The 15,090-nt window shown below is 49.7% G+C and overlaps 1 protein-coding gene across 6 annotated transcripts in view; it reads left to right on the top strand.

Moving 5' to 3' along the window:
- Positions 1-14,797, top strand: part of LOC141273167 (alpha-2-macroglobulin-like protein 1) — a 607,283-nt gene extending 592,486 nt beyond the window's left edge. For all 6 annotated transcript variants that reach the window (XM_073684620.1, XM_073684625.1, XM_073684624.1 and 3 more), the window contains one exon: positions 14,704-14,797. The gene's annotated coding sequence lies outside the window, so the exon portion shown is untranslated. The remainder of the gene's footprint in view (positions 1-14,703) is intronic.
- Positions 14,798-15,090: the final 293 nt, after the last annotated feature.

Genomic DNA, 15,090 nt, shown 5'->3' with positions numbered 1-15,090 from the left:
TCCACCAGTGTCCTCACGTCATGTCCATCCACCAGTGTCCACATGTCTTGTCCATCCACCAGTGTCCACATGTCATCTTACCCAGCATTGTCCACACATCATGTCCATCCACCAGTGTCCACATGTCATCTTACCCATCATTGTCCACACGTCATGTCCATCCACCAGTGTCCACATATCTTGTCCATCCACCAGTGTCCACATGTCATCTTACCCAGCATTGTCCACACATCATGTCCATCCACCAGTGTCCTCATGTCATGTCCATCCACCAGTGTCCACATGTCATCTTACCCAGCATTGTCCACACGTCATGTCCATCCACGAGTGTCCACATGTCTTGTCCATCCACCAGTGTCCACATGTCATCTTACCCAGCATTGTCCACACGTCATGTCCATCCACCAGTGTCCACATGTCATGTCCATCCACCAGTGTCCACATGTCATCTTACCCATCATTGTCCACACGTCATGTCCATCCACGAGTGTGCACATGTCATGTCCATCCACCAGTGTCCACATGTCATCTTACCCATCATTGTCCACACGTCATGTCCATCCACGAGTGTCCACATGTCTTGTCCATCCACCAGTGTCCACATGTCAACTTGCCCTGCATTGTCCACACGTCATGTCCATCCACCAGTGTCCATATGTCATCTTACCCAGCATTGTCCACACATCATGTCCATCCACCAGTGTCCACATGTCATGTCCATCCACCAGTGTCCATATGTCATCTTACCCAGCATTGTCCACATGTCATGTCCATCCACCAGTGTCCACACGTCATCTTACCCAGCATTGTCCACACGTCATGTCCATCCACCAGTGTCCACATGTCATGTCCATCCACCAGTGTCCATATGTCATCTTACCCAGCATTGTCCACACATCATGTCCATCCACCAGTGTCCACACGTCATCTTACCCAGCATTGTCCACACCTCATGTCCATCCACCAGTGTCCACACGTCATGTCCATCCACCAGTGTCCACATGTCATGTCCATCCACCAGTGTCCACATGTCATCTCACCCAGCATTGTCCACACGTCTTGTCCATCCAATAGTGTCCACATGTCATCTTACCCAGCATTGTCCACATGTCATGTCCATCCACCAGTGTCCACATGTCATGTCCATCCACCAGTGTCCACATGTCATCTTACCCAGCATTGTCCACACGTCATGTCCATCCACCAGTGTCCACACATCATGTCCATCCACCAGTGTCCACACGTCATCTTACCGAGCATTGTCCACACATCATGTCCATCCACCAGTGTCCACACGTCATCTCACCTAGCATTGTCCACACATCATGTCCACCCACCAGTGTCCACACGTCATGTCCATCCACCAGTGTCCACACATCATGTCCACCCACCAGTGTCCACACATCATGTCCACCCACCAGTGTCCACATGTCATCTCATTCAGCATTGTCCACATATCTTGTCCATCCACCAGTGTCCACATGTCATGTCACCCAGCATTGTCCACACGTCATGTCCACCCACCAGTGTCCACATGTCATCTCATTCAGCATTGTCCACATATCATGTCCACCCACCAGTGTCCACACGTCATGTCCACCCACCAGTGTCCACATGTCATGTCCACCCACCAGTGTTCACATGTCACCTCACCCAGCATTGTCCACACGTCATGTCCATCCACCAGTGTCCACACATCATGTCCACCCACACATCCATCCACCAGTGTTAATGTATAATTTCCAGCCCCCAGTATCCATCAATCCCTCCGTTGTACGTTTCCTATAGTCAGAAGACACTTCTGGGTTGTACCTATCATATATTTATCCACCATTGGCCTCTAATATCACTCATCACATGGCACTTAGTAGATGGAGAGGCTGTGACAGATATTGCATTGGACCCAGGAGCTTACAATTACCCCTCCAGTGTTGTCCACTTTACTAGTCCTCCATTCTTTACCTCTCCTGTACCCGATATTGTGAAATGTCCTCCATCATTGCTGTCATTTCCTTCATACATGCTGGCAGGGATCCCCTCCTAATCTTGGCTCTCAGCTTCCATGATCCATGTTCTCCATTGACTTTGGTCTACACAATTACCGTCCTGAACGTCCAGCTTGACTCTTCCTGACTTTTGGGTCTTCTCAGTCTGTTCCCTCCTCTCGCCTTTCTTGCCATCTTCCGTTCTGGATTTCTCCTTCTCGGTAACTCCTCTCCAGGCTTTCTGGATACGTTCCTGTTCACTGGAGCAGCACTGGTAACTATATAGGATCTATCGTCCACCTCTGCCCCTGTACATGGGACGGGGTCCTCCACATGGGACCTACCTTCTCTATGGTAACTATGTAGGATCTATCGTCCACCTCTGCCCCTGTACATGGGACGGGGTCCTCCACATGGGACCTACCTTCTATATGGTAACTATATAGGATCTATCGTCCACCTCTGCCCCTGTACATGGGACGGGGTCCTCCACATGGGACCTACCTTCTATATGGTAACTATATAGGATCTATCGTCCACCTCTGCCCCTGTACATGGGACGGGGTCCTCCACATGGGACCTACCTTCTTTATGGTAACTATGTAGGATCTATAGTCCACCTCTGCCCCAGTACATGGGAAGGGGTCCTCCACATGGGACCTACCTTCTATATGGTAACTATATAGGATCTATCGTCCACCTCTGCCCCTGTACATGGGACGGGGTCCTCCACATGGGACCTACCTTCTATATGGTAACTATATAGGATCTATCGTCCACCTCTGCCCCTGTACATGGGACGGGGTCCTCCACATGGGACCTACCTTCTATATGGTAACTATATAGGATCTATAGTCCACCTCTGCCCCTGTACATGGGACGGGGTCCTCCACATTGGACCTACCTTCTATATGGTAACTATATAGGATCTATAGTCCACCTCTGCCCCTGTACATGGGAAGGGGTCCTCCACATGGGACCTACCTTCTATATGGTAACTATATAGGATCTATCGTCCACCTCTGCCCCTGTACATGGGACGGGGTCCTCCACATGGGACCTACCTTCTATATGGTAACTATATAGGATCTATCGTCCACCTCTGCCCCTGTACATGGGACGGGGTCCTCCACATGGGACCTACCTTCTATATGGTAACTATATAGGATCTATCGTCCACCTCTGCCCCTGTACATGGGACGGGGTCCTCCACATGGGACCTACCTTCTATATGGTAACTATATAGGATCTATCGTCCACCTCTGCCCCTGTACATGGGACGGGGTCCTCCACATGGGACCTACCTTCTATATGGTAACTATATAGGATCTATCGTCCACCTCTGCCCCTGTACATGGGACGGGGTCCTCCACATGGGACCTACCTTCTATATGGTAACTATATAGGATCTATCGTCCACCTCTGCCCCTGTACATGGGAAGGGGTCCTCCACATGGGATCTACCTTCTATATGGTAACTATATAGGATCTATAGTCCACCTCTGCCCCTGTACATGGGACGGGGTCCTCCACATGGGATCTACCTTCTATATGGTAACTATATAGGATCTATCATCCACCTCTGCCCCTGTACATGGGACGGGGTCCTCCACATGGGACCTACCTTCTCTATGGTAACTATATAGGATCTATAGTCCACCTCTGCCCCTGTACATGGGACGGGGTCCTCCACATGGGATCTACCTTCTATATGGTAACTATATAGGATCTATAATCCACCTCTGCCCCTGTACATGGGACGAGGTCCTCCACATGGGACCTACCTTCTATATGGTAACTATATAGGATCTATCGTCCACCTCTGCCCCTGTACATGGGAAGGGGTCCTCCACATGGGATCTACCTTCTCTATGGTAACTATATAGGATCTATCGTCCACCTCTGCCCCTGTACATGGGACGGGGTCCTCCACATGGGACCTACCTTCTATATGGTAACTATATAGGATCTATCGTCCACCTCTGCCCCTGTACATGGGAAGGGGTCCTCCACATGGGATCTACCTTCTATATGGTAACTATATAGGATCTATAGTCCACCTCTGCCCCTGTACATGGGAAGGGGTCCTCCACATGGGATCTACCTTCTATATGGTAACTATATAGGATCTATAGTCCACCTCTGGCCCTGTACATGGGAAAGGGTCCTCCACATGGGACCTACCTTCTATATGGTAACTATATAGGATCTATCGTCCACCTCTGCCCCTGTACATGGGACGGGGTCCTCCACATGGGACCTACCTTCTATATGGTAACTATATAGGATCTATCGTCCACCTCTGCCCCTGTACATGGGAAGGGGTCCTCCACATGGGACCTACCTTCTATATGGTAACTATATAGGATCTATCGTCCACCTCTGCCCCTGTACATAGGACGGGGTCCTCCACATGGGACCTACCTTCTATATGGTAACTATATAGGATCTATCGTCCACCTCTGCCCCTGTACATGGGACGGGGTCCTCCACATGGGACCTACCTTCTATATGGTAACTATATAGGATCTATCGTCCACCTCTGCCCCTGTACATGGGACGGGGTCCTCCACATGGGACCTACCTTCTATATGGTAACTATATAGGATCTATTGTCCACCTCTGCCCCTGTACATGGAAAGGGTTCCTCCACATGGGACCTACCTTCTATATGGTAACTATATAGGATCTATCGTCCACCTCTGCCCCTGTACATGGGACGGGGTCCTCCACATGGGACCTACCTTCTTTATGGTAACTATATAGGATCTATAGTCCACCTCTGCCCCTGTACATGGGAAAGGGTCCTCCACATGGGACCTACCTTCTATATGGTAACTATATGGGATCTATAGTCCACCTCTGCCCCTGTACATGGGACGGGGTCCTCCACATGGGACCTTCCTTCTATATGGTAACTATATAGGATCTATAGTCCACCTCTGCCCCTGTACATGGGTCGGGGTCCTCCACATGGGACCTACCTTCTATATGGTAACTATATAGGATCTATAGTCCACCTCTGCCCCTGTACATGGGTCGGGGTCCTCCACATGGGACCTACCTTCTATATGGTAACTATATAGGATCTATCGTCCACCTCTGCCCCTGTACATGGGTCGGGGTACTCCACATGGGACCTACCTTCTATATGGTAACTATATAGGATCTATCGTCCACCTCTGCCCCTGTACATGGGACGGGGTCCTCCACATGGGATCTACCTTCTATATGGTAACTATATAGGATCTATAGTCCACCTCTGCCCCTGTACATGGGAAGGGGTCCTCCACATGGGACCTACCTTCTATATGGTAACTATATGGGATCTATAGTCCACCTCTGCCCCTGTACATGGGTCGGGGTCCTCCACATGGGACCTACCTTCTATATGGTAACTATATAGGATCTATCGTCCACCTCTGCCCCTGTACATGGGACGGGGTCCTCCACATGGGACCTACCTTCTATATGGTAACTATATAGGATCTGTAGTCCACCTCTGCCCCTGTACATGGGACGGGGTCCTCCACATGGGACCTACCTTCTATATGGTAACTATATAGGATCTATCGTCCACCTCTGCCCCTGTACATGGGATGGGGTCCTCCACATGGGACCTACCTTCTATATGGTAACTATATAGGATCTATAGTCCACCTCTGCCCCTGTACATGGGACGGGGTCCTCCACATGGGACCTACCTTCTATATGGTAACTATATAGGATCTATAGTCCACCTCTGCCCCTGTTCATGGGACGGGGTCCTCCACATGGGATCTACCTTCTATATGGTAACTATATAGGATCTATTCTCCACCTCTGCCCCTGTACATGGGAAGGGTTCCTCCACATGGGACCTACCTTCTATATGGTAACTATATAGGATCTATCGTCCACCTCTGCCCCTGTACATGGGACGGGGTCCTCCACATGGGACCTACCTTCTATATGGTAACTATATAGGATCTATAGTCCACCTCTGCCCCTGTACATGGGAAGGGGTCCTCCACATGGGACCTACCTTCTATATGGTAACTATATAGGATCTATCGTCCACCTCTGCCCCTGTACATGGGACGGGGTCCTCCACATGGGACCTACCTTCTATATGGTAACTATATAGGATCTATCGTCCACCTCTGCCCCTCTACATGGGAAGGGGTCCTCCACATGGGATCTACCTTCTATATGGTAACTATATAGGATCTATAGTCCACCTCTGCCCCTGTACATGGGATGGGGTCCTCCACATGGGACCTACCTTCTATATGGTAACTATATAGGATCTATCGTCCACCTCTGCCCCTGTACATGGGACGGGGTCCTCCACATGGGACCTACCTTCTATATGGTAACTATATAGGATCTATCGTCCACCTCTGCCCCTGTACATGGGACGGGGTCCTCCACATGGGACCTACCTTCTATATGGTAACTATATAGGATCTATAGTCCACCTCTGCCCCTGTACATGGGACGGGGTCCTCCACATGGGACCTACCTTCTATATGGTAACTATATAGGATCTATAGTCCACCTCTGCCCCTGTACATGGGACGGGGTCCTCCACATGGGACCTACCTTCTATATGGTAACTATATAGGATCTATCGTCCACCTCTGCCCCTGTAGATGGGACGGGGTCCTCCACATGGGACCTACCTTCTATATGGTAACTATATAGGATCTATCGTCCACCTCTGCCCCTCTACATGGGAAGGGGTCCTCCACATGGGATCTACCTTCTATATGGTAACTATATAGGATCTATAGTCCACCTCTGCCCCTGTACATGGGATGGGGTCCTCCACATGGGACCTACCTTCTATATGGTAACTATATAGGATCTATCGTCCACCTCTGCCCCTGTACATGGGATGGGGTCCTCCACATGGGACCTACCTTCTATATGGTAACTATATAGGATCTATCGTCCACCTCTGCCCCTGTACATGGGACGGGGTCCTCCACATGGGACCTACCTTCTATATGGTAACTATATAGGATCTATCGTCCACCTCTGCCCCTGTACGTGGGACGGGGTCCTCCGCATGGGACCTACCTTCTATATGGTAACTATATAGGATCTATCGTCCACCTCTGCCCCTGTACATGGGACGGGGTCCTCCACATGGGATCTACATTCTATATGGTAACTATATAGGATCTATAGTCCACCTCTGCCCCTGTACATGGGAAGGGGTCCTCCACATGGGACCTACCTTCTATATGGTAACTATATAGGATCTATAGTCCACCTCTGCCCCTGTACATGGGTCGGGGTCCTCCACATGGGACCTACCTTCTATATGGTAACTATATAGGATCTGTAGTCCACCTCTGCCCCTGTACATGGGACGGGGTCCTCCACATGGGACCTACCTTCTATATGGTAACTATATAGGATCTATCGTCCACCTCTGCCCCTGTACATGGGATGGGGTCCTCCACATGGGACCTACCTTCTATATGGTAACTATATAGGATCTATAGTCCACCTCTGCCCCTGTACATGGGACGGGGTCCTCCACATGGGACCTACCTTCTATATGGTAACTATATAGGATCTATCTTCCACCTCTGCCCCTGTACATGGGACGGGGTCCTCCACATGGGATCTACCTTCTATATGGTAACTATATAGGATCTATTCTCCACCTCTGCCCCTGTACATGGGAAGGGTTCCTCCACATGGGACCTACCTTCTATATGGTAACTATATAGGATCTATCGTCCACCTCTGCCCCTGTACATGGGACGGGGTCCTCCACATGGGACCTACCTTCTATATGGTAACTATATAGGATCTATAGTCCACCTCTGCCCCTGTACATGGGAAGGGGTCCTCCACATGGGACCTACCTTCTATATGGTAACTATATAGGATCTATCGTCCACCTGTGCCCCTGTACATGGGACGGGGTCCTCCACATGGGACCTACCTTCTATATGGTAACTATATAGGATCTATCGTCCACCTCTGCCCCTGTACATGGGACGGGGTCCTCCACATGGGACCTACCTTCTATATGGTAACTATATAGGATCTATAGTCCACCTCTGCCCCTGTACATGGGAAGGGGTCCTCCACATGGGACCTACCTTCTATATGGTAACTATATAGGATCTATCGTCCACCTCTGCCCCTGTACATGGGACGGGGTCCTCCACATGGGACCTACCTTCTATATGGTAACTATATAGGATCTATCGTCCACCTCTGCCCCTCTACATGGGACGGGGTCCTCCACATGGGACCTACCTTCTATATGGTAACTATATAGGATCTATAGTCCACCTCTGCCCCTGTACATGGGACGGGGTCCTCCACATGGGACCTACCTTCTATATGGTAACTATATAGGATCTATCGTCCACCTCTGCCCCTGTAGATGGGACGGGGTCCTCCACATGGGACCTACCTTCTATATGGTAACTATATAGGATCTATAGTCCACCTCTGCCCCTGTACATGGGAAGGGGTCCTCCACATGGGACCTACCTTCTATATGGTAACTATATAGGATCTATCGTCCACCTCTGCCCCTGTACATGGGACGAGGTCCTCCACATGGGACCTACCTTCTATATGGTAACTATATAGGATCTATAGTCCACCTCTGCCCCTGTACATGGGAAGGGGTCCTCCACATGGGACCTACCTTCTATATGGTAACTATATAGGATCTATCGTCGACCTCTGCCCCTGTACATGGGACGGGGTCCTCCACATGGGACCTACCTTCTATATGGTAACTATATAGGATCTATCGTCCACCTCTGCCCCTGTACATGGGACGGGGTCCTCCACATGAGACCTACCTTCTATATGGTAACTATATAGGATCTATAGTCCACCTCTGCCCCTGTACATGGGACGGGGTCCTCCACATGGGACCTACCTTCTATATGGTAACTATATAGGATCTATAGTCCACCTCTGCCCCTGTACATGGGAAGGGGTCCTCCACATGGGACCTACCTTCTATATGGTAACTATATAGGATCTATCGTCCACCTCTGCCCCTGTACATGGGACGGGGTCCTCCACATGGGACCTACCTTCTATATGGTAACTATATAGGATCTATCATCCACCTCTGCCCCTGTACATGGGAAGGGGTCCTCCACATGGGATCTACCTTCTATATGGTAACTATATAGGATCTATAGTCCACCTCTGCCCCTGTACATGGGAAGGGGTCCTCCACATGGGACCTACCTTCTATATGGTAACTATATAGGATCTATCGTCCACCTCTGCCCCTGTACATAGGACGGGGTCCTCCACATGGGACCTACCTTCTATATGGTAACTATATAGGATCTATAGTCCACCTCTGCCCCTGTACATGGGACGGGGTCCTCCACATGGGACCTACCTTCTATATGGTAACTATATAGGATCTATAGTCCACCTCTACCCCTGTACATGGGAAGGGGTCCTCCACATGGGACCTACCTTCTATATGGTAACTATATAGGATCTATAGTCCACCTCTGCCCCTGTACATGGGACGGGGTCCTCCACATGGGACCTACCTTCTATATGGTAACTATATAGGATCTATCTTCCACCTCTGCCCCTGTACATGGGAAGGGTTCCTCCACATGAGACCTACCTTCTATATGGTAACTATATAGGATCTATAGTCCACCTCTGCCCCTGTACATGGGACGGGGTCCTCCACATGGGACCTACCTTCTATATGGTAACTATATAGGATCTATAGTCCACCTCTGCCCCTGTACGTGGGACGGGGTCCTCCACATGGGACCTACCTTCTATATGGTAACTATATAGGATCTATCGTCCACCTCTGCCCCTGTACATGGGACGGGGTCCTCCACATGGGACCTACCTTTTATATGGTAACTATATAGGATCTATCGTCCACCTCTGCCCCTGTACATGGGACGGGGTCCTCCACATGGGACCTACCTTCTATATGGTAACTATATAGGATCTATAGTCCACCTCTGCCCCTGTACATGGGACGGGGTCCTCCACATGGGACCTACCTTCTATATGGTAACTATATAGGATCTATCGTCCACCTCTGCCCCTGTAGATGGGACGGGGTCCTCCACATGGGACCTACCTTCTATATGGTAACTATATAGGATCTATAGTCCACCTCTGCCCCTGTACATGGGAAGGGGTCCTCCACATGGGACCTACCTTCTATATGGTAACTATATAGGATCTATCGTCCACCTCTGCCCCTGTACATGGGACGAGGTCCTCCACATGGGACCTACCTTCTATATGGTAACTATATAGGATCTATAGTCCACCTCTGCCCCTGTACATGGGAAGGAGTCCTCCACATGGGACCTACTTTCTATATGGTAACTATATAGGATCTATCGTCCACCTCTGCCCCTGTACATGGGACGGGGTCCTCCACATGGGACCTACCTTCTATATGGTAACTATATAGGATCTATCGTCCACCTCTGCCCCTGTACATGGGAAGGGGTCCTCCACATGGGATCTACCTTCTATATGGTAACTATATAGAATCTATCGTCCACCTCTGCCCCTGTACATGGGACGGGGTCCTCCACATGGGACCTACCTTCTATATGGTAACTATATAGGATCTATAGTCCACCTCTGCCCCTGTACATGGGACGGGGTCCTCCACATGGGACCTACCTTCTATATGGTAACTATATAGGATCTATCTTCCACCTCTGCCCCTGTACATGGGAAGGGTTCCTCCACATGAGACCTACCTTCTATATGGTAACTATATAGGATCTATAGTCCACCTCTGCCCCTGTACATGGGACGGGGTCCTCCACATGGGACCTACCTTCTATATGGTAACTATATAGGATCTATAGTCCACCTCTGCCCCTGTACATGGGACGGGGTCCTCCACATGGGACCTACCTTCTATATGGTAACTATATAGGATCTATCGTCCACCTCTGCCCCTGTACATGGGACGGGGTCCTCCACATGGGACCTACCTTCTATATGGTAACTATATAGGATCTATAGTCCACCTCTGCCCCTGTACATGGGACGGGGTCCTCCACATGGGACCTACCTTCTATATGGTAACTATATAGGATCTATCGTCCACCTCTACCCCTGTAAATGGGACGGGATCCTCCACATGGGACCTACCTTCTATATGGTAACTATATAGGATCTATAGTCCACCTCTGCCCCTGTACATGGGACGGGGTCCTCCACATGGGACCTACCTTCTATATGGTAACTATATAGGATCTATAGTCCACCTCTACCCCTGTACATGGGAAGGGGTCCTCCACATGGGACCTACCTTCTATATGGTAACTATATAGGATCTATAGTCCACCTCTGCCCCTGTACATGGGACGGGGTCCTCCACATGGGACCTACCTTCTATATGGTAACTATATAGGATCTATCTTCCACCTCTGCCCCTGTACATGGGACGGGGTCCTCCACATGGGACCTACCTTCTATATGGTAACTATATAGGATCTATAGTCCACCTCTGCCCCTGTACATGGGACGGGGTCCTCCACATGGGACCTACCTTCTATATGGTAACTATATAGGATCTATAGTCCACCTCTGCCCCTGTACGTGGGACGGGGTCCTCCACATGGGACCTACCTTCTATATGGTAACTATATAGGATCTATCGTCCACCTCTGCCCCTGTACATGGGACGGGGTCCTCCACATGGGATCTACCTTCTATATGGTAACTATATAGGATCTATCGTCCACCTCTGCCCCTGTACATGGGACGGGGTCCTCCACATTGGACCTACCTTCTATATGGTAACTATATAGGATCTATCGTCCACCTCTACCCCTGTAAATGGGACGGGATCCTCCACATGGGACCTACCTTCTATATGGTAACTATATAGGATCTATAGTCCACCTCTGCCCCTGTACATGGGACGGGGTCCTCCACATGGGACCTACCTTCTATATGGTAACTATATAGGATCTATCGTCCACCTCTGCCCCTGTACATGGGACGGGGTCCTCCACATGGGACCTACCTTCTATATGGTAACTATATAGGATCTATCGTCCACCTCTACCCCTGTAAATGGGACGGGATCCTCCACATGGGACCTACCTTCTATATGGTAACTATATAGGATCTATAGTCCACCTCTGCCCCTGTACATGGGACGGGGTCCTCCACATGAGACCTACCTTCTATATGGTAACTATATAGGATCTATCGTCCACCTCTGCCCCTGTACGTGGGACGGGATCCTCCACATGGGACCTACCTTCTTTATGGTAACTATATAGGATCTATCGTCCACCTCTGCCCCTGTACGTGGGACGGGGTCCTCCACATGGGACCTACCTTCTTTATGGTAACTATATAGGATCTATCGTCCACCTCTGCCCCTGTACGTGGGACGGGGTCCTCCGCATGGGACCTACCTTCTATATGGTAACTATATAGGATCTATAGTCCACCTCTGCCCCTGTAGATGGGACGGGGTCCTCCACATGGGACCTACCTTCTATATGGTAACTATATAGGATCTATCGTCCACCTCTGCCCCTGTACATGGGAAGGGGTCCTCCGCATGGGACCTACCTTCTATATGGTAACTATATAGGATCTATCGTCCACCTCTGCCCCTGTACATGGGAAGGGGTCCTCCACATGGGACCTACCTTCTATATGGTAACTATATAGGATCTATCGTCCACCTCTGCCCCTGTACATGGGAAGGGGTCCTCCACATGGGACCTACCTTCTATATGGTAACTATATAGGATCTATAGTCCACCTCTGCCCCTGTACATGGGACGAGGTCCTCCACATGGGACCTACCTTCTATATGGTAACTATATAGGATCTATAGTCCACCTCTGCCCCTGTACATGGGACGGGGTCCTCCACATGGGACCTACCTTCTATATGGTAAATATATAGGATCTATAATCCACCTCTGCCCCTGTACATGGGTCGGGGTCCTCCACATGGGACCTACCTTCTATATGGTAACTATATAGGATCTATAGTCCACCTCTGCCCCTGTACATGGGAAGGGGTCCTCCACATGGGACCTACCTTCTATATGGTAACTATATAGGATCTATCGTCCACCTCTACCCCTGTACATGGGACGGGGTCCTCCACATGGGACCTACCTTCTATATGGTAACTATATAGGATCTATAGTCCACCTCTGCCCCTGTACATGGGACGGGGTCCTCCACATGGGACCTACCTTCTATATGGTAACTATATAGGATCTATAGTCCACCTCTGCCCCTGTACATGGGACGGGGTCCTCCACATGGGACCTACCTTCTATATGGTAACTATATAGGATCTATCGTCCACCTCTGCCCCTGTACATGGGACGGGGTCCTCCACATGGGATCTACCTTCTATATGGTAACTATATAGGATCTATAGTCCACCTCTACCCCTGTACATGGGACGGGGTCCTCCACATGGGACCTACCTTCTATATGGTAACTATATAGGATCTATAGTCCACCTCTGCCCCTGTACATGGGACAGGGTCCTCCACATGGGACCTACCTTCTATATGGTAACTATATAGGATCTATAGTCCACCTCTGCCCCTGTACATGGGACGGGGTCCTCCACATGGGACCTACCTTCTATATGGTAACTATATAGGATCTATCGTCCACCTCTGCCCCTGTACATGGGACGGGGTCCTCCACATGGGATCTACCTTCTATATGGTAACTATATAGGATCTATAGTCCACCTCTACCCCTGTACATGGGACGGGGTCCTCCACATGGGACCTACCTTCTATATGGTAACTATATAGGATCTATAGTCCACCTCTGCCCCTGTACATGGGACAGGGTCCTCCACATGGGACCTACCTTCTATATGGTAACTATATAGGATCTATAGTCCACCTCTGCCCCTGTACATGGGACGGGGTCCTCCACATGGGACCTACCTTCTATATGGTAATTATATAGGATCTATAGTCCACCTCTGCCCCTGTACATGGGACGGGGTCCTCCACATGGGACCTACCTTCTATACAGAATAGCCGGCTTCTCGTCCAGTTCTCTGCTTCGGCTCCTTCTGGATGTCGTCACGATTTTTTGTGCAGAGAACAAAAATAAATGTAAATCACAAGATTTACATTTTTTTCAGATTTACATCTGTAGAATAGATTTTCCCGGCTTCTAATGTTAATCTTCATGAACTGTACCAAGATTACTCATGCTTTCTGATAAAGCGTTGCTGGCCGGCCTGAGACCCATTCCCCTCTCCGTGTAGAGGACCATGGACTTAGACATGCTGGATTCCTTATTTCTTCTCCCATGTCTACTTAGTTCTCTAACTCCCCAGGGATGTATAAAAAAGATTCCTCATAATAAACCCCTCTGGTGATGCAGTGAGGCCTCCAGTGATCAGATGTCATCTGTAGAGGAACCTGGCTTCAAGTGTTCAATTCCCCTGCAGCGCCCCCGCAGGAGAACTTTTGCATTACATTATTAGCACTAAATGATGCTATTGAAATCAGTGGTGTGAGGGCCGATCCATGGACTCACGACAACGATGGGCAGAGCTTTCATCTGCTGATGGTGAAAGGATAGAAGTAGTAAATGAGAGTGAAGGTGCCATTTGATCTCAATGTCGTGTCCAGTCTGTAGATCATCGAATCATCTCCTCGTCTGGACCATTTCTAATTTTATTTATTTTTTCCTCATGTTTCTTGCAGGGAGGGTCTGGAATGTGTCACCGCGTCCTGCGGACCCCTACGCCTTACGCTCTCCTATCTGCTGCATATTCACTAATAAACCTTCTGAGCTTTATCCTCCTGTGCGTCTCATTATTCAGGGTTTTTCCAAGAAGTTGTCCAGAGTTGGAAAGTCACGCCGTCATCTAAAGTCTAAGACCCCTTCACCCATGGGCCGTATCTGGCACTGGAGTCCAGCTTTATTTCATTTAATATGAGCTGAGCTGCAATACCAGACACAGCCCGGCCACATGGTGATCCTAGCCCTGGGCCCGTTGTAGGGATCCCGGCCCTGGACCCGCTGTAGGGATCCCGGCCCTGGACCCGCTGTAGCGATCCGGACCATGGGCCCTCTGTAGCGATCCCGGC

This window comes from Phyllobates terribilis, unplaced genomic scaffold (genome assembly GCF_046119375.1).
Source record: "Phyllobates terribilis strain yellow unplaced genomic scaffold, ASM4611937v1 Scaffold_5__5_contigs__length_657084704, whole genome shotgun sequence".
Lineage (NCBI taxonomy): Eukaryota > Metazoa > Chordata > Amphibia > Anura > Dendrobatidae > Phyllobates > Phyllobates terribilis.
Note: the sequence above shows the minus strand (reverse complement) of the source record. Positions and strands in the feature narration are given on the sequence as shown.